Here is a 21,696-nt window from a genome sequence, read left to right as displayed (position 1 = left end):
ATATGGAACTCCCTGTCCCAGGCTGTTTTACATGGTACTTGTGAACATATGTTAGTTTCAGGTAAACCCAATCTTAAATATCCTATTCTACTGTTGCTATAAGATTGTTTTTATTTTATGAACCAGAATGCAGGTCAGATGTGTTTTTCACTTAATACATTGACTTTTTTGTGTTAATTACGCCCAACCATTTTTCCAGTTGTATTAAGAAGTAATTGACATAATTGACTGTATAAGTTTAAGGTGTACAACATGATGGTTTGATTTACATATATTGTGAAATGATTATTAAAATAGGTCCCACTAACATCCATCTTTTAATATAGATACGTAGATAAAGATAAAATATAGATACGTATATAAAGAAAAGAAAGAGAATGAAGGGAAAACCTTGTGACAAGAACTCAAGATTTACTCTCTTAAGAATGTTCCTATATATTGTATACCAATGTTAGCTCTAGCCTTTACATTGTACATTATATCCCTAAAACTAATTATCTTATAACTGGAAGTTTGCATTATTTATACCTTCCTCCAATGTCCCTATTCCCAGTCCTCACCATTAATAACCACAAGTCTGATCTCCTTTTCCATGAGTTTTTAACTTTTTTTCTATACATAAGTGAGATCATACGTTATTTTGTCTTTATCTGATTTCGCTTTAGCATAATGCCTTCAAGATCCATCCATGTTCTTGCAAATGGTAAGACTTCATTATTTTTATGGAATTAAATAAATAATGGAATAACATTCCATTTTATATACACATGCCATATTGTTTTATTTATCATTCATCTGTCAATAGACACAGGTTGTTTCCATGACCTGGCTATTGTAAATAACACTACTATGAAGATAGTGTGCAGGTATCTTTTGGGGTTAGTGTTGTCATTACCTTTGGATACATTCCTAGAACTGGAATTGCTGGATCATATGGTAGTTCTATTTTTAATTTATTGAGGATCCTCCATATTGTTTTCTGTAGTCCAGACATATACCTCATAATATTTTATTGCATGGCTAAATTAATTTCTTTATTCTTCTGTTCTTTATTCTTTATAAGAATTTTTTACAGTTTTTTTTACAGATTTTTTTTACAGTTTTTTTCCCCTTATTATAAGCAATGCAGTGATGAATAGGGGCAATATTTTATTAGGAAAAGTAGAAAACTAGAGAGCGTGGAAATTGGCCTTCACATGTATAGGGAAATAAAGAATAAAAAAAAGTCTGAGTGATAATTGGGGAAGACTTAGAGGTATAAAAAATGAAAGTAAGGGGGCACCAGAAAGGGCGTGAGAAGGTCCAAGATACAGTTTACTTGCCAGTGTGATCCCAGAACCATCTTTCTACTTGTTTGAAAGTGCCTGGCTCTAACAGAAACCTGGAATACTTATCAAGACTTCACTTGATCTAAGTAGAAAATGTATTTTAACTACAAATCTATGGTTAACATACCCTCTATATTAGTGGTATTTGGTTAACCACTTAAAGAATATAATAGTTAGAAATTCCCAAAGTATGTTTAGAAATCTGTTTATTGGAAATAAATACATACTCATCAAGATACCACCAATACAAGATATGAATCTGAACCTGAATCTGTTATAAGGCAAATACTTTAAAACCTGACTTCTACTTCCTCTGCCCTAAAAATAAAACAAATGCATTCTCTTGAAGAAAAAGGAGTCATTGCTAATTCTAGTAACCACTTCCAGTCCTCATTCTTGCTAACCTGCCTATCCTGTTTACCACTGATCACCACTGTCTTTAATAGTTCCTCTTCATGATTGTGACCTCTACTCTTCATTTCTACTTTTACTTCTCTAGCTGATTTTTCTCTGACTCATTTTTTATGTTTTACACATAGAGTTACTCGGGTGCTCTCTTCTCTTCTGTATTCTTTACTATGATTTGCAAAGTTATCTGTTTATTCTATTCCACATGCATTTGACCCTCAAATTTGTGTCCAGCCCATATCTATTTTCAGATCCTCAAAAAGGATGAATTTTTTTAAAAAATGACATCTAGAAAATTGCTGAAAAACAAGGATAAAGAGAAAAATGTTAAAAAGTAGCTGTAAGGGAGAAAAGTTATATTCAGGAAAACCACAGTAAGAAAAACAACTTATGTCTCCTCAGAAACAATGGATTTATATCCAAGATAGTTACCACTATTACCTACCAAATGCTTCCCAGGTGGAACTAGCAGGAAAGAGTCTGCCTGCCATTGCATTTGCTGCAGGAGACTTGGGTTTGATCTCTGGGTCGGGAAGGTCCCCTGGAGGAAGAAATGACAACACACTCCAGTATTCTTACTAGGAGAATCCCATGGACAGAGGACACTTGTATGCTACAGATCATAGGGTTGCAGAGAGTCGGACATGACTGAAACAATTTAGCATGCACAGGGCTTATATGAAAAATTAAATAGGTTAATATTATTAATCACTTAATAATAGTGAACAGTATCTGGCACAAAGTAAATTCTAAATAAATGTTTGTTATGTAAAATAAAAGCTACATGGTAGTTGGTATTGTAAATTGTTAAAATATCCATTGGGAAAAAATTTCCGGAAACAAATGAGACAACACCAAATACTGTAAGTTATGTGGCATTTACTTTCTCCTTCATACGTTCTATAATCATGTACTACTAGTATTACTGCTGCTGCTGCTAAGTTGCTTCAGTCGTGTCTGACTCTGTGCGACCCCATAGACGGCAGCCCACCAGGCTCCCCTGTCCCTGGGATTCTCCAGGCAAGAACACTGGAGTGGGTTGCCATTTCCTTCTCCAATGCATGAAAGTGAAAAGTGAAAGTGAAGTCGCTCAGTCTTGTCCGACTCCTAGTAACCCCATGGACTGCAGCCTACCAGGCTCCTCGGTCCATAGGATTTTCCAGGCAAGAGTACTGGAGTGGGTTGCCATTGCCTTCTCCAACTAGTATTATTACAACAAGACAATTTTGATACAAGGTATGATCCATGGAAACAGAGACTTTATATAGTTCACTGTGTACCTCAGCACCTAGAACAGTACCTACTCCTCTATAAATTAGCTCATACCATGAAGATGAGAAAATACTTTTCGAAAATAGTTCCTAATATATATGTTGCAACTATGTACACAAGAAAGAAAAGAGGACAACTAAAGAGAGTTTAGACCCATTTAAGTTCTTAAAAATTGAAATTGGGTTATTTAGAAATATATAAATATTTTGCAGTTGCTTATATCTGTAGTGCAGATAATCAACCCTTTCATTTTCAAAAGACCCCAAGGAGGAATATGATAGCATCATTTAGATTCCCTTTTTCTAAAAGCTTTAGTCTTTCTTATTCAGATATAGAAAACTTTTTTTTTTCCTTTTGAAGGATTGTGTTTAGGATCAAATCATTTATCATTATGGTACCTTACTGCATGCTTGCATGCTAAGCTGCTTCAGTTGTATCTGACTCTTTGCCACCCTATAGACTGTAGTCCACGAGTCTCCTTTGTCCATGGGATTCTGGAGGCAAGAATACTGGAGTAGGTCGCCATGACCTCCTCCAGGGGATCTTCTCAACCCAACGATCGATTCTCAACTCAGCGATCTCTTACAGCTCCTGCATTGCAGGCAGATTCTTTACTGCTGAGCCACCGGGGGAGCCCATGGTACTCATTATGATTCAAGACAATTTTAGTGCTAGAAGGGGATTTAGAGACCATCCATGTGTGTTACAAATGAGCAAACTGAGCTCATTGAGGTTACAGGGCTAATCAGTTACTGAGCTGGGGCTAGAACCCAGGGCTCCTCTTTGGTATCCAAGGTTAGTTTTTAATGGACTCTGACCTTGGCAGTTCTTATTTAAAGGTTTCCTTCAGTTTTTCACATTCGCTGTTAGATTTTCCTTGCTAATGGATGTCAGTTATAAAGTTAGATCAAGAGCAGTATTCTTTTGGGGAATACAGTGGAAAGCTTAGACTTGTTTCTTATCATAAATTGAAAGCAATAGGAATCCTATGGGTAAATAATTTTGAGTATATAGGAAAGATTTTTAATTTACAGTAATCCTAAGGAAGATCCCCTGGAGAAGGAAATGGCAACCCACTCCAGTACTCTTGCCTGTAAAATTCCATGGACAGAGGAGCCTTGTAAGCTATAGTCCATGGGGCTGCAGAGTCAGACACGACTGAGTGAATATTGGAATTGGAATCCTAAAGAGAGGTAGAGTTTGTTCTCATAAATGAGTTGCTATATTTCTCTATTCATCTAATGGATGACTTTGACAATAATATGGAAAAATCTACAATTTGATCTTAAAGTCAAGGACTTTTTACTATTTATTAGTACTTCCCTTAGAAAATGGTGATTTACCTATTTACCTATTTATGACTAGTATAAGTGCACATTTTTTTCTCCATGCACCAATATTTCCTCTCTTTATCCTCTGTCCTATCTCCTAATTAGGATTTTTGGAGACTGATATATTTTGAAAGCAAGTGACTGTTTTCAATTAGAAAAATGCAAATATCCTAATTATTATTGGTTCCTTCTCTTCAAAATATATTCAAGCTGACCTGAAATTTAACTACTATCAATACCCCTTGTATTTAATTTATTTTAGGGAGTTTCCAATTTATCAAGTTATTTCAAATATTTGTTTCTGCTGCATGATCTACTTCCAGTTTTCTCCCCTTTCTAGCCCTACTATTGTGCTGTATGCCTAAGAATGTTATGTCATTATTATTACCACTAATGTTAGAAAATTAGTTTGTTTTAGGATTAATGTGAATAGTAACTTTTATTTTAGATGAAAAAAAAAACAACAACTAGAGATGATACTTAGGGAAGTATTTTAACTTTTCTATGTTTGCTTTTATGACCAGCCCCTCTTCACCTTTTTTAACCAACTGTCATAAGAAAACGTGTCTCTGATCATTACAGGCTCTTTTGTCTTTGAGAATTTTTTTCACAAATGCCCTGTGTAGAGACTGAATCATAAGTTAACCATCAGTTCAGTTCAGTTCACTTCAGTTCAGTGGCTCAGTTGTGTCTGACTCTTTGTAATTCCATGGACTGCAGCACGCCAGGCCTCCCTGTCCGTCACCAACTCCCAGAGTTTACTCAAACTCATGTCCATTGAGTTGGTGATGCCATCCAACAATCTCATCCTCTGTCATCCCCTTCTCCTCCTGCCTTCAATCTTTCTCAGCATCAGAGTCATTTCCAATAAGTCAGTTCTTCTCATCAGGTGGCCAAAGTATAGGAGTTTCAGCTTCAACATTAGTCCTTTCAATGATTATTCAGGACTGATTTCCTTTAGGATTGACTGGTTGGATCTCCTTGAAGTCCAAGGAACTCTCAAGAGTCTTCTCCAAACCACAGTTCAAAACCATCAATTCTTCAGCACTCTGCTTTCTTTATAGTCCCACTCTCACATCCATACATGACTACTAGAAAAATCATAGTCTTGACTACATGGACCTTTGTTGGCAAAGTAATGTCTCTGCTTTTCAATATGCTAGCTAGGTTGGTCATAACTTTTCTTTCTTCCAAGGAGTAAGTGTCTTTTAATTTCATGGCTGCAGTCACAATCTGCGGTGATTTGGGGGCCCCAAAAAATAAAGTCTCACACTGTTTCCACTGATTCCCTGTATTTGCCATAAAGTGATGGGACTGGATGCCATGATCTTAGTTTTTTGAATGTTGAGTTTTAAGCCAACTTATTCATTCTCCTCTTTCACTTTCATCAAGAGGCTCTTTAGTTCTTCTTCACTTTCTGCCATAAGGGTGGTATCATCTGCATATCTGAATTTATTGCTATTTCTCCCAGCAGTCTTGATTTCAGCTTATGCTTCATCTGACCCAGCATTGCTCATGATATACTCTGCATATAAGTTAAATAAGCAGGGTGACAATATACAGACTTGATGTACTCCTTTTCCTATTTGGAACCAGTCTGTTGTTCCATGTCCAGTTCTAACTGTTGCTTCTTGACCTGCATACAGATTTCCTAAGAGGCAGGTCAGGTGGTCTGGTATTCCCATCTCTTTAAGAATTTTCCAAAGTTTGCTGTGATCCACACAGTCAAAGGCTTTGGCATAGTCAATAAAGCAGAAGTAGGTGTTTTTCTGGAACTCTCTCAGTTTTTCAATGATCCATCAGATATTGGCAATTTGATCTCTGGTTCCTCTGCCTCTTCTAAATCCAGCTTGAACATCTAGAAGTTCATGGTTCATGTGTTGCTGAAGCCTGGCTTGGAAAATTTTGAGCATTACTTTACTAGCATGTGAGAAGAGTGCAATTGTGCAGTAGTTTGAGCATTCTTTGGCATTTCCTTTCTTTCGGATTGGAATGAAGACGGACCTTTTCCAATCCTGTGGCCACTGCTAAGTTTTCCAAATTTGCTGGCATATTAAGTGCAGCACTTGATAGCATCATCTTTTAGGATTTGAAATAGCTCAACTGGAATTCCATTTCCTTCACTAGCTTTGTTTGTAGTGATGCTTCCTAAGGCCCACTTGACTTCACATTCCAGGATGTCTGGCTCTAGGTGAGTGATCATACCATCGTGATTATCTGAGTCGTGAAGATCTTTTTGTATAGTTCTTCTGTGTATTCTTGCCACCTCTTCTTATTATCTTTTGCTTCTGTTGGGTGCATACTGCTTCTGTCCTTTATTGAGGGACTAGAGATCTCTTCAAGAAAATAGAGATACCAAGGGAACATTTCATGCAAAGATGGGCTCAGTAAAATAGAGAAGTCAACCATAGTAATATTTCATTCCATTGTTCAGTTCAGTTCAGTTGCTCAGTTGTGTCTGACTCTTTGCGACCCCATGAACTGCAGCATGCCAGGCCTCCCTGTCCATCACCAACTCCTGGAGTCCACCCAAACCCATGTCCATTGAGTTGGTGATGCCATCCCACCATCTCATCCTCAGTCATCCCCTTCTCCTCCTGCTATCAATCTTTCCCAGCATCAGGGTCTTTTCAAATGAGTCAGCTCTTTGCATCAGGTGGCCAAAGTATTGGAGTTTCAGCTTCAACATGAGTCCTACCAATGAACACACAGGACTTATTTCCTTTAGGATGATTGTTAACCAGAAGTTATTCTGATACTTGTTAAAAATGGCAAGGAAAACTTTATTCCAGACTATTGTGATAGTGGGAGAGGTTGAACTCAACTCCAAGTACAAACAGGGATGAGTAGGACTTTATAGCTGACAGGATAAGGAAGAGCATGGCAGATTACTAAGAGGAGCTCCTTAAGATATTTATGATATTAAGGTGGGGATGAGGAAAGGAACTTGATTAGATACCAAGGTGGAGGAAGAGGAGCTTGATTGGATTTCTAGAGTGGGAAAGATTCTTAATAAACTGACTAAGAAGAGTTCTTTTCTAAAAATGGATTCAGTAGGTCAAGGTTGAAACCTTATCAAGAAGAGGGCTCAAAGGAACCTGACTAAAGTTTGGTCAAGAAGGGAGTCTTTGTGACCATAACCTTTCTACATTTGGATTTACTCACTAATATGGATGATGATCTGACTGTCACTCAGATTATCAGCTCCTTATTGCAAAATTAAGGCTTAAATTAAAGAAAGTAGGGAAGCCCACTAGGCCATTCAGGTACGACCTAAATCAAATCTCTTATGATTATACAGTAGAGCTGACAAATAGATTCAAGGGACTATATCTGATAGAGTGCCTGAAGAACTCTGGATGGAGGTTCATGACATTGTACAGGAAGTGGTGACCCAAACCGTCCTCAAGAAAAATAAATGCAAGAAGGCAAAGGGGTTGTTTGAGGAGGCGTTACAAATAGCTGTGAAAAGAAGGGAAGCATAAGGCAAAGGAGAAAGGGAAAGATATACCCAGCTGAATGCAGAGTTCCAGAGAATAGCAAGGAGAGATAAGAAAGCCTTAAGTGAACAATGCAAAGAAATGAAGGAAAACAATAGAATGGGAAAGAATAGAGATTTCTTTAAGAAAATCAGAGATACCAAGGGAACATTTCATGCAAAGATAGGCACAATAAAGGACAAAAATGGCAACTACCTAACAGAAGCAGAAGAGATTAAGAAAAGGTGGCAAGAATACACAGAAGAACTGTACAAAAAAGTCTTAATGACTCAGATAACCAATGGTGTGATCACTCACCTAGAGCCAAACATCTTGGAGTGTCAAGTCAAGTGGGCCTTAGGAAGTATCATTACTAACGAAGCTAGTGGATATGATGGAATCCCAACTGAGCTACTTCAAATCCTAAAAGACGATGCTTTTGAAAGTGCTTCACTCATTATGCCAGAAAATTTGGAAAAACTCAGCAGTGGCCACAGGACTGGAAAAAGTCAGTTTTCATTCCAATTCCAAAGAAAGGCAATGCCAAAGAATGTTCAGATTGCACTCATTTCACTTGCTAGCAAGATTATGCCCCAAATCCTTCAAGATAGGCTTTAACACTGCATGAACCAAGAACTTCCAAATGTACAAGCTGGATTTAGAAAAGGCAGAGGAACCAGAGATAAATTGCCACAATATACTGGATCATAGAAAAAGCAGTGGAATTCCAAAAAAAACACATCTACTTCATTAACTGTGCTAAAACCTTTGACTGTGTGGGTCACAACAAACTGTGAAATATTTTTAATGACATGGAAATACCAGATCACATTGTCTGCCTCCTGAGAAACCTGTATGCAGGATAAAAAGGAACAGTTAGAACTAGACATGGAACAACAATCTGGTTCCTAACTGGGAAAGGAGTACATCAGGGCTGTATATTGTCACCCTGCTTATTTAACTTATATGCAGAGTACATCATGTGAAATGCCAGGCTGTCTGAATCACAAGCTGGAATAAAGGTTGGAGGGAGAAATATCAACAATCTCAGATATCCAGATGATATCACCCTTACAACAAAAAAATGAAGAGAAGCTAAAGAACCTCTTGATGAAGGTGAAAGAGGAGAGTATGAGAAAGCTGGTTTAAAACTCAGCATTCAAAAAACAAAGATCATGGTATTCGGTCCCATCACTTCCTGACAAATAGATGGGGAAAATGTGGAAACAGTGGCAGATTTTATTTTCTTGGGCTCCAAAATCAATGTGGATGGCCACTGCAGCCACAAAATTAAAATACACTTGCTCCTTGGAAGAATAGCTATGACAAACCTAGACAGCGTATTAAAAAGCAGAGATACCCCTTTGCCAACAAAAGTCCTTATAGTCCAAGCTATGGTTTTTCCAGGAGTCATGTATGGATGTAAGAGTTGGACCATAACAAAGGCTGAACACTGAAGAATTGATGCTTTCAAACTGTGTCATCGGAGAAGACTCTAGAGTCCTTTAGACTGCAAGATCAAACCAGTCCATCCTGAAGGAAATCAACCCTGAATTTTCACTGGAGGGGCTGATGCTGAAGCTGAAGCTCCAAAACTTTGGCCACCTGATGTGAAGAGCTGACTCACTGGAAAAGACCCTGATGCTGGGAAAAACTGAGGGCAAGAGGAGAAGGGGGTGACAGAGAATGAGATGTTTGGATGGTATCACCGACTCAGTGGATGTGAATTTTAGCAAATTCAGGGAGATAGTGAAGGACAGGGAAGGCTGATGTGCTACAGTTCATGGGTCACAAAGTGTCGGACCTGGCTTAGCAACTGTCTTCAAAAAAACAATGGCCCAATTTGAGCTTCTCAGGTGGCACTAGTGGTAAAGAACCAACCTGTCAATGCAGAAGACATAGAGATGGGTGTTTGATCTCTGAGTTGAGAAGATCCCCTGGAGGGCAGCATGGCAACCCACTCCAGTATTCTTGCTGGAGAATCCCATAGATAGAGGAGCCTACTGGGCTGCAGTCCATGGGGTCATAAAGAGCTGGACATGATTGAAGCGACTTAGCACACACACTCACATGGCTCAATTTAGAATGCTAGAAATACTGTCCTAGTTCTATATCTGTGGAAGATAAGATAAGCTCTGTTACCATTCATAATGATAGTTGAGTAGAATCAAGGTCTTTATCAGCATGAAGTCTTTTAGCACAACTGTACCCACACTGATGATTTGTTCCAAGTGAAATCCAGGAAATCCAATCAAACTCAGAGAACGATGAGAATATTTGTAGTATTTGTATTGAACTATTTGCCAGGCACTACGCTGGATAGTTTATGTAAATTAATCATGTAAATCCTTACTGCAATCTTCTGATGTAAGTACTATTATAATGTCACCCTCATCCCAGGATTTCAGGCAGAGTAACTAAAGCACATAGCAGTTACAAAACATGTCCAAAGTTACTTAATTAAAATATGTCAGAGTTGCAATTGGAACCTAAGTGATATAACTTTTGGAATAGTGCTCCTAATCCTTGTACATTCCTGCTTCTGTGAAATCTCTAGCCCTCCTTTTTCCCAAGCAAACACAGACAACTGGGAGTTGAGTGAAGGGGCAGTGGAAGGATATATTAATATGTTTGTGGAAGTCCATGTATTTTGGCACATTCTTCACATTTAGAGCTCTTTCTTTCTACTACCTAGGGCAGTACTTTAGATAGCAGGTCACCAGTAATTTTGTTTTGTTGGATGAATGATAAGTGAATAAATTGCTACATGATACTTGGTTCCTGATCACCAGTGAGATAACCAAATTAATGTTTCTCAAAATCTGGCACACTGAGGAAGGCTGCAATGGCAATATTTTAAGACAAGAAAGCATTATGTGCATTTCACAATACACAGGTGATTGCAGCAGCTCCTGGGGGCCCCACCCACAGAGCCCTCCTGTCAGCTTGGGCTGAGCTGGACCTCTGTCACATGGATATAACAGCGCAATGAACCTTCCTCTCCTGAGCTTTTAGATCTCCACTGGTGAGAGGCTGTTGGGTCATGGGATGCTGTGGATGCCCCTATCATTGCTTCTTAGACCTGATTTAAATTCTTCTGCTACATTTCCTGCTTGACACTTACCTTCCCTTTTTGTCCAAGAGAAACCTGAAGCCTGAAAGAAAGAAAGACAAAAGGTAAGAAGAAAACAAGAAATGAACAGAGTCCTAGACATTGCTAAAGTTATTAGTAGGAGTGACAAGCTAAATGAGCCTTGGGGTGACAGACTGGTTCTTTATTTCATTTTCACTTTTCCATGGTCTCCACTATAGCTCGTCAGAACTCATTTATCCTAAGAAATCAAATACTTCCTGTGAAGTAGAATCAATAAATCTGTAATGCTCTAAATTGCTTAAAAATGAGTACTTGGTTCACCTGGGGCTGTGAAGTATAAGCCAAATAATGGTTGTGAGTTATTTAAATGTTTGAATGAAGAAAAATTGCTTTTGGCTATGACTTCATGACATGAAATGCTGAACTTTTGTGGAGGCCAGGGACCAGTGGGGTTGGGTGGAGGTGGTTGTTGGTGATCTCTGAAATTCAATTCTGCCCTGAGTGTGCGCATTACCAAGTGTCACTTCAGCATGTCTGGTAGAGGTTGACAGTCTAAGAGTTTTTATATGGGGTTCCAACATAGACTACAGTAGCAAGGAACTTGAGAGCTCCAGGGAGGAATATGATATTTCAGGTGCATTTGGTTATTTTATTGAATTTGCCTGGAAAAATCCATTTAAAACTTTAATTTGCATACTCAGAGCAGAGGTTAATCATTCCATCTCATGCCTGATAATAGATTTGTGTGCTTTTGTGTGTATGTGTGTGTGTTTTCATTAAATAAGCAACTTCAAAGTGTTCAAAAGGCAGCTTGTTGTATTTCACTGGACATGGGAGTATTGGACTGGGACATTCATTCTATAAATATTTTGCCAACATTTTTGCTTCACCTGGCTTCTCCATGGCACATGTTCTAAGTGTATAAATACCAAAGTAATGATTTGTTAGACTTAGGCAGTGTTTTTAAAAGATATTAATAAATTGCAAAGTGAGATTAGTACAATAGTATGAAAGACCTAGGATTGCATAGACTAACTGAAAGGCCACTGCTCTGTGCCTAATTGACTCATGTTCTTTTTTGAAGTAAATGGATACAAAAGTAATGCTAGTTAACTTGTAGTCAGTTAACTTTGTAAATAAAACACTTTCAGACTAGTTGCTTATCCTCTCTGAGCCTCATTTTTCTCATTTGTAATAATCATGCTTGCCTCAAAGGATTGTTGTAGGAATAAGTAGGATAATACACATAAACCCTTACCACAAGGCTTAGGACAGAAGGTCCTGGCTATTATTGTTATTGCTATTGTTAGTCCAAGTTCAGAGCCGTAGGACAGCTCCAGTTATGTTTTACTCTAAACAATTAGCATAAATTTTTCCCAGTGGGAAAAGTGAATGCAGAGACTCTAGACTGGTCTATAATAACAGTGTCAGTGAGAACTTATATAGGACTCTGGCCTTTCTGGCTATCTAATAGGAATGTAGAACAAAGGCTGATGTGGAAATTTTAAGATAAACGGCAAGAGTTAAGGAAGCAATCATGCTCTCCCTGGAGTGGGGCCACCACAGCTTTGCTCAGCAGTTGTCACCTTGAGTGCACTCAAGGCCTCAGCTTGAGTGAACTCCCAAAATAATTCCAGTTTCCCTTATTTTCAAACTGAACAACTTATAGGGGTGAAGATGCACACTCTTTACCCTGAGCATATATATTTAAGGGCCTCTCACTAGTTTTGTGCAGAAGGAAACAAGCTCTGGAGACAGAATTCCTGGGTTCAAAGTCCTGTTCTTATCTCGCCATCAGTATGGCATAGGTTGCTTAAGCTCCCTGAGAGGAGAGGCTTCATTAGTCACCTCACGTAGTTACTGTAAGGATTAAATAAAATAATTGTATGCCATGTGGGACATTTTCTGCAACTGTTGTGCATGCTAAGTCACTTCAGTCATGTTATACTGTTTGCAACCTTATGGACTGTGGCCTTCCGAGTTCCTCTGTCCATGGGATTCTCTTGTCTAGCATACTGGAATAATAGTCTCAATAAATAATAGTGACCCATTTATTCCTTTGGTTCGACGATATTTTTACTGAGAAGTGTTAAAAGAGAAACTGAGGCATATTAAGACTTTCAAGAGTTTATGTGAATGAAAATCAATTAGAATGAGGCAGCTCCAAAGCATAAGAGATTAGAAACCTTCTGTTAACAGAGGTTAGAGGAAAGACTGATAGAGAAGAGGTGGAAGCAAAGCAAGAATATTATTTGATTGACTATAGCTTATGCGGTTGCATTATTGGAGCAAGCCTAGTTGACTGTGATTGGTTGTCCTTGTGTGTGCGTGCTAAGTTGTGTCAGTCCTGCTGGACTCTGTGCAACCCCATGGACTGTAGCCCACCAAGCTCCTCTGTCCATGGAATTCTCCAGGCAAGAATACTGGAGTGGGTTGCCATTCCCTTCTTCAGAGGATCTTCCCTACCTTGGGATTGAACCTGCATTTCTTATGTTTCCTGCACTGGCAGGTGGGTTATTTACCACTAGGGCCATTTGGGAAGCCCATGATTGTCCTTAGGTTTTGCTTTTTAAAAAATTAATTAATTAGGCTATGGTGGATCTTAGTTGCAGCATGAGGGACCTAGTTCCCTAACCAAGGGTCGACCTGGTCCCCTGTATTAGGAGCACAGTCTTAGCCACTGGACCACCAGGGAAGCCCCAGTTTTGTTTTGTTTTAACTTGGAGGCTAAAGTCACAGGCTAAAATTACAGGCTAAAGTTTTGATTTGCTTATGCAGGTTACTAAACCATTAAAGACACCTCAGTCTAATGGCCTCCTTGTTTAGTAAATTTAACAGGTATTACAGATACTTCTGATTTTATTGTATGGTTTCCTCTATGAGTTTTGACACAAGAGTAAAGGAATTTGGAGAAAGAGGAATTAGAAGTCCTGTTCTCAAAACCCATAGACAACTCTGTACTTGCTTCATTTATTATTTATGAAGACGTTCAGTAACTATCTTCAGGATTTAAATGGTGGCTCTTTTCACTTCTAATAGCGAAGGTTTGGAAAGTACCAAAACAAGATCTTTTTTACCAAAGTAGCTGTAAGGTGTTTATTAGCAAAAGTTCATATGCAAATATTGCTCCAGAAAAAGATTTAAACTTTTCCAAATTATTTTGGGAACACAAGTGGTGAGTTTTTTCCAAAATGAAATTCTAATACATTCAAAATCATTTAGATTTTGTTGGACTTCCCTGGTGGCTAAGTAGTAAAGAATCCACCTGCCAGTACAGGACACACATGTTCTGTCCCTGGGTTGGGAAGATCCCCTGGAGAAGGAAATGGCAACCCACTCCAGTATTCTTCCCTGGGAAATCCCACAGAGAGAGGAACCTGGTGGGCTACAGTTCATGGAGTCACAAAAGAGTCAGACATCACTCACCAACTAAACAACACCAAACTGTGGAATAAACATTTATTTTTTGCCTATCTTGTCAGAGAGTTTGGATACATGTCTAATTTTCACATTTTGTTCATTTCACTTTGAAATCACTTTAGTCTTAGTTGCAGTCTGGTTTGGAGCCAGTGTGTGGACCCTCTAAATTCTTCTAAAGAGATATTTTGAATAATAATACAGAGAACTACTAAATTATTTTAGAGGAAAAATGGCAAAATTTGGGAAGATGGGAGAGGTAACTTTGCAGAGCTCCATACAAAACCATGATGAAGTGGTTTATTTGAAAGAACATAAGATGCTGACTTATTTTTCAAAACTTATTTTTCTTAGATCTTTATAAAATAATATTCAAAAATAAAATTTAAAGCAAATACCACTTTCTCCTTTATAAAAAATTATTTTTTCTATCTTGGTGAGGACTGCAAGATCTCTTAGAGTGCGGAGGTAGCCAGGTTTCTTCAGAGAACCTTCTCTGCTGTAATCGTTATAAATTCTGATCATCTGGTGTTTGTCAACAGACTTGGCCTCTTGTTTGCTAAACGTTGAAGACATTTTGATTGGCAGTATTAAAAGGAAGCTAATAGAAAAGTTTAAGAAGAGAATTTAAAGAAGAAATAGAAATGTTATAATGAGGATCTCTGAAACAAAACATTGTCAATATAAATGGATAATGGTCTATCTATTATCTCAGATATGATAGTTTCTTAGTATCTATTTAAATCCTGATAATTAACATGCATTCTCCCTTTCATCTTTTCAGGGCTAATGAAGAATGAATGTATAATTTTAAATTATGAGTAAGAAGTAGTAGAAATTATTTCACAATTGATTCTCTGTTGAGTAGATACTCTATGTATTTATAACATATGCTCCAAGACATTCTACATCATCCTTTTTGTTTTTTTGCCTTTTATACAGGGATATTATGACTGGTTGTCTCCAGGCAGTTTTATCTGCACAGATTGCTTTATTAAACAATCAATTTTTCAAAAACACTATGAAATAAGACCTTTTAGTGTCAGCCAAGGAAATATCTAAAAGAGCAGCATTTTCTTGACTACAGAAAAAATGTCTTTTCCTAAGAATTTTTATGTTGCATTTAATTTCCAAGGGCAATTAACATCTACTTTATTTAAGATGTAACACTAGGACAGAATAATAGCCGCAAATTGGTATACTTTTTCACTGGTATATTTTGCTAAGGTCAATAAAATTGGTTTCCATTTTGTTTTTTGTTTTTTGTGTTTTTTTTAGGGTGGATTTGACAAGTCTTATTATCTTTACCAACGTAATTTACATTCTCCTCAGAAAATATTGTCAAGGTTCTACTTTTCAGACTTTGATACTGGTTATTTTGTTTCCAAATTTTTAAAAAATAGAATTTTTAGTTTTAAAATATAGGGGTGATATCTGTTTTTTTTTCTTCTGAAAAGTGGAACCCTTTCTCAGGATTACATTTATTTTAAAGATTTAAATTTTAAACAAGTTATTATGTTTTAAGTATTGTAATATCAGAAACCTCAGAGATACTTTCTATAAAATTGATTGTTTTTATAGTGATTTATTCCAATTTCTTTCCATCACATTCTGACAGAAAATCTTGATTTTCCCTGAAGAGTGAATATCTCTGGTTGGCATATGAACTATTTGAGAGTTAAAGTCATAAAAGAATGTCTTTATCTTGAGCAGAAGATAAACACAGAGACTATTAAGGTTTGTTTCCTCATTTGCAGAAACTCAGCAATGTTCTTTCTGTAGCTACTTTAGTTTTGACATTCTTTGCAGTTAGGTCAACAATATTGTTTTTAGAAACATTTCTACCCATGATGAAATATATTCTAAAGCCCGTCTTCCCCACTGAGTATCAGTTCAGTTCAGTCGCTCAGTCGTGTCCAACTCTTTGCCACACCAAGAATCGCAGCACGTCAGGCCTCCCTGTCCATCACCATCTCCCAGAGTTCACTCAGACTCACGTCCATAGAGTCCGTGATGCCATCCAGCCATCTCATCCTCGGTCATCCCCTTCTCCTCCTGCCCCCAATCCCTCCCAGCATCAGAGTCTTTTCCAATGAGTCAACGCTTTGCATGAGGTGGCTAAAGTACTGGAGCCTCAGCTTTAGCATCATTCCTTCCAAAGAAATCCCAGGGTTGATCTCCTTCAGAATGGACTGATTGGATCTCCTTGCAGTCCAAGGGACTCTCAAGAGTCTTCTCCAACACTACAGTTCAAAAGCATCAATTCTTCGGTGCTCAGCCTTCTTCACAGTCCAACTCTCACAGCCATACGTGACCAGTGGAAAAACCATAGCCTTGACTAGACGGACCTTAGTCGGCAAAGTAATGTCTCTGCTTTTGAATATGCTCTCTAGGTTGCTCATAACTTTTCTTCCAAGGAGTAAGCATCTTTTAATTTCATGGCTGCAATCACCATCTGCAGTGATTTTGGAGCCCAAAAGAATAAAGTCTGACACTGTTTCCCCATCTATTTCCCATGAAGTGATGGGACCGGATGCCATGATCTTCGTTGTCTGAATGTTGAGCTTTAAGCCAACTTTTTCACTCTCCTCTTTTACTTTCATCAAGAGGCTTTTTAGTTCCTCTTCACTTTCTGCCATAAGGGTGGTGTCATCTGCATATCTGAGGTTATTGATATGGAAACTGTAATTTGCCAAGTTTTTGGCATAATATAAAAAAGAATATCCATAATTATCTAGAAAGGCTTATAAAATATCCCTCCTTTTCCAAATACATATCTGTGGAAGGCCAGTTTTTCTCCATATGTTTGACAAAAATATAGCAGATTGAATACAGAAACAGATGTGAAGTCTAGTTGCTTCTACTAAGAGATATTAAAGAAGTTTTTAAAAATGTAAAATGGTGCCAACCTTCTCAATATAGATTTTTTTTAATTTTTGAAAATATTAGTCACTATTCAAAACAGTCACTTTTCAAAAAAAACATGTTATTTCTGTTAACATTTAATGAGCTTATAGTTTTAAATGATAAGCAAATATTTTAAAATCTCAGTTTTATTTTCAAATATGTGAAGTATTGGTAAGCATAATGACATAAAGGCTATTTAGGATATTCAATAATTTGGGGTATAAAAGGTTCTGAGACAAAAAAATTAGAGAATAGGTGGTTTAGCTGATCCTAGCAAGACAGAGACTATTTTACTTTTGCTAAACTATAGGTACATAGAAACAGCATATTTTGTGACATTTAATCCTAAGAGGAAGGTAACTGTTTTTGTTGCTTATTAATTAAAATATGCTTCACAGATTGCAGCCAAGGAAGTTTTAATGAGATCTAACAAGTTTTGTCAGTCAGAGTCCTTTGGTTGAAAGCAACAGAAACTAACTAAGACAACTGGGTTAGTTTTCTATTTTTGTGTAACAAAGTCCTCAAAATAAAACAGTCTAAAACAACAAGTAAGTATCATCTCATAGTTTCCATGCAGTTTTAAAACTCAAGAAACTTGTTTTTCAAAAAGAGTAGAATCTCTTTCTTTAGGAAGACAGTAATTCTTATAAAGGAATCACTGATTGAATTAGGCCCACCAAGGATAATCTCCCTTTTCACTTAACTGAGGACATTAATTACAATAAGGCAAGGGTGAATGTTGACATTCTAGGAATCAGTGAACTAAAATGGACTGGAATGGGTGAATTTAACTCAGATGACTATTGCAGCAGGAATCCCTCAGAAGAAATGGAGCAGCCATCATGGTCAACAAAAGTCCAAAAGACAGTACTTGGATGCAATCTCAAAAATGACAGAATGATCTCTGTTCATCTCCAAGGCAAACCATTCAATATCGCAGTTATCCGAGTCTATGCCCCAACCAGTAACGCTGAAGAAACTGAAGTTGAACGGTTTTATGAAGACCTACAAGACCTTTTAGAACTAACACCCCAAAAAGATGTCCTTTTCATTATAGGGGACTGGAATGCAAAAGTAGGAAGTCAAGAAACACCTGGAGTAACAGGCAAATTTGGCCTTGGAATGCGGAATGAAACAGGGCAAAGACTAATAGAGTTTTGCCAAGAAAATGCACTGGTCATAGCAAACACCCTCTTCCAACAACACAACAGAAGACTCTACACATGGACATCACCAGATGGTCAACACCAAAATCAGATCAATTATATTCTTTGCAGCCAAAGATGGAGAAGCTCTATACAGTCAACCAAAACAAGACCAGGAGCTGACTGCGGCTCAGATCATGAACTCCTTGTTACCAAATTCACACTCAAATTGAAGAAAGTAGGGAAAACTGCTAGACCATTCAGGTATGACCTAAATCATATCCCTTATGATTATACAGTGGAAGTGAGAAATAGATTTAAGGGCCTAGATCTGATAGATGGAGTGCCTGATGAACTATAGAATAAGGTTCGTGACATTGTACAGGAGATAGGGATCAAGATCATCCCCATGGAAAAGAAATGCAAAAAAGCAAAATGGCTGTCTGAGGAGGCCTTAAAAATTGCTGTGAAAAGAAGAGAAGTGAAAAGCAAAGGAGAAAAGAAAAGATATAAGCATCTGAATGCAGAGTTCTGAAGAATAACAAAGAGAGATAAGAAAGCCTTCTTCAGCGATCAATGCAAAGAAATAGAGGAAATCAACAGAATGGGAAAGACTAGAGATCTCTTCAAGAAAATTAGAGATACCAAGGGAACATTTCATGCAAAGATGGGCTCAATAAAGGACAGAAATGGTATGGACCTAACAGAACCAGAAGATATTAAGAAGAGGTGGCAAGAATACACAGAAGAACTGCACAAAAAAGATCTTCAAGACCCAGATAATCATGATGATGTGGTCACTAATCTAGAGCCAGACATCCTGGAATGTGAAGTCAAGTGGGCCTTAGAAAGCATCACTAAAAACAAAGCTAGTGGAGGTGATGGAATTCCAGTTGAGCTATTTCAAATCCTGAAAGATGATGCTGTGAAAGTGCTGCACTCAATATGCCAGCAAATTCGGAAAACTCAGCAGTGGCCACAGGACTGGAAGAGGTCAGTTTTCATTCCAATCCGAAAGAAAGGCAATGCCAAAGAATTGCTCAAACTACCACACAATTGCACTCATCTCACGTGCTAGTAAAGTAATGCTCAAAATTCTCCAAGCCAGGCTTCAGCAATACGTGAACCGTGAACTCCCTGATGTTCAAGCTGGTTTTAGAAAAGGCAGAGGAACCAGAGATCAAATTGCCAACATCCACTGGATCATGGAAAAAGCAAGAGAGCTCCAGAAAAACATCTATTTCTGCTTTATTGACTATGCCAAAGCCTTTGACTGTGTAGATCACAAGAAACTGTGGAAAATTCTGAAAGAGATGGGAATAGCAGACCTCCTGACCTGCCTCTTGAGAAATCTGTATGCAGGTTAAGAAGCAACAGTTAGAACTGGACATGGAACAACAGACTGGTTCCAGATAGGAAAAGGAGTATGTCAAGGCTGTATATTGTCACCCTGCTTATTTAACTTATATGCAGAGTACATCATGAGAAACACTGGACTGGAAGAAACACAAGCTGGAATCAAGACTGCCAGAAGAAATATCAATAACCTCAGATATGCAGATGACACCACCCTTATGGCAGAAAGTGAAAAGGAGCTAAAAAGCCTCTTGATAGAAGTGAAAGAGGAGAGTGAAAAAGTTGGCTTGAAGCTCAACATTCAGAAAACGAAGATCATGGCATCTGGCCCCGTCACTTCATGGGAAATAGATGGGGAAACAGTAGAAACAGTGTCAGACTTTATTTTGGGGGGCTCCAAAATCACTGCAGATGGTGACTGCAGCCATGAAATTAAAAGACGGTTACTCCTTGGAAGAAAAGTTATGACCAACCTAGAGAGCATATTCAAAAGCAGAGACATTACTTTGCCGACTAAGGTCCGTCTAGTCAAGGCTATGGTTTTTCCTGTCATGTATGGATGTGAGAGTTGGACTGTGAAGAAGGCTGAGCACTGCAGAATTGATGCTTTTGAACTGTAGTGTTAGAGAAGTCTCCTTGGACTGCAAGGAGATCCAACCAGTCCATTCTGAAGGAGATCAACCCTGGGATTTCTTTGGAAGGAATGATGCTAAAGCTGAAGCTCCAGTACTTTGGCTACCTCATGCGAAGAGTTGACTCATTGGAAAAGACTCATGCTGGAAGGGATTGGGGGCAGGAGAAGAAGGTGACGACCGAGGATGAGATGGCTGGATGGCATCACGGACTCTATGGACATGAGTCTGAGTGAACTCCGGGAGATGGTGATGGACAGGGAGGCCTGGCATGCTGGGATTCATGGTGTCGCAAAGAGTTGGACATGACTGAGCAACTGTAGTGAACTGAACATAAACATGGAAGTGTAAGCCATCATCATTCTGCTGGTTAGAAGCAAATTACTAGACCTTCCCATTTCCAAGGGAAGTGGATTACGAAGTGGGTTATTGGGGATCATGAGGATCTGCCTACCATAGTAATGTAAACAAACAGAGAATTTATCGAAAGAAAATGAGGTAACCACACAATCAAAGGAATGGCTGAAAGTCAGTCTTGGAAAAGGCAAGAAGCCCTTTTCCATTATCCTGAAAGCTATCAAAGCCTTGCTTGCTTTTGCTTTTTGTATTTAGAGAACAAGTATTAATTGACTAAATTATCTAGTCAACATGCCAGCACTAGGTGAATCAACTCCATATTTTTTTTATTGTTGTGTCCCTTTACTCAAAATTAAAGATCCTCCTCCTTGGCTCAGTGAGGCAGAGGGTCTTTAATGACAGCCCCTTGAAGACTATCCACAATGGAGAAAGAGGTGCTGCCTCAAAAGGCGGTTTTTGGACAGTAGGAGGTGAAAGATATTGGAAGGTTAACACACAGGTGTCCACAAAAGCCATCAGAACCAAAGGCAGCATAACTTTTCAAAGAGCAAAGGCAGAGAAATATTATCCTTCAACAGTATGTACTTATCGTGTAAAATCTAACAGATATTTTATACTTCTAAGCTCAAGTTTTGAAAAAAAAAGAAACTTCTGAATACATCGTTACTAATATTCCTATTGACTTGTTTTTTAATGACATGGAGTAGTTTCACATTATATTTTGTTTATTTCATTTATTGTTGTTATGAAAGAAGGACAGACAGCTTTTAGGGTTTTTTATTTTTCCATACATTGACATGAATCAACCACGGGTGTACATGCGTTCCCAAACATGAACCCCCACCCACCTCCCTCCCAGTAACGTCTCTCTGGGTCATCCCCATGCACCAGCCCCAAGCATGCTGTATCCTGCGTCGGACATAGACTGGCGATTCAATTCTTACATGATAGTATACATGTTACAATGCCA

At 38.2% G+C, this 21,696-nt stretch overlaps 1 protein-coding gene and 1 pseudogene across 7 annotated transcripts in view; one reads left to right on the top strand and one right to left on the bottom strand.

Annotated features, from left to right (window-relative positions):
- LOC114113807 (large ribosomal subunit protein eL32-like) overlaps positions 1-14,905 on the bottom strand; it is a 36,452-nt pseudogene extending 21,547 nt beyond the window's left edge.
- Positions 1-21,696, top strand: part of FAR2 (fatty acyl-CoA reductase 2) — a 177,322-nt gene that overhangs the window by 73,353 nt on the left and 82,273 nt on the right. Inside the window, exon 1 of one of the 7 annotated variants that reach the window (XM_004006754.5) lies at positions 10,824-10,995. The exons of the other annotated variants lie outside the window; for them this stretch is intronic. The gene's annotated coding sequence lies outside the window, so the exon portion shown is untranslated. Of the gene's footprint in view, positions 1-10,823; positions 10,996-21,696 lie in introns of those variants that run through there. 7 annotated transcript variants of the gene reach the window in all.

The sequence above is a fragment of the Ovis aries genome, chromosome 3 (assembly GCF_016772045.2).
Source record: "Ovis aries strain OAR_USU_Benz2616 breed Rambouillet chromosome 3, ARS-UI_Ramb_v3.0, whole genome shotgun sequence".
NCBI classification, from domain to species: Eukaryota; Metazoa; Chordata; class Mammalia; order Artiodactyla; family Bovidae; genus Ovis; species Ovis aries.
This window is presented reverse-complemented; position numbering and strand designations above follow the sequence as displayed.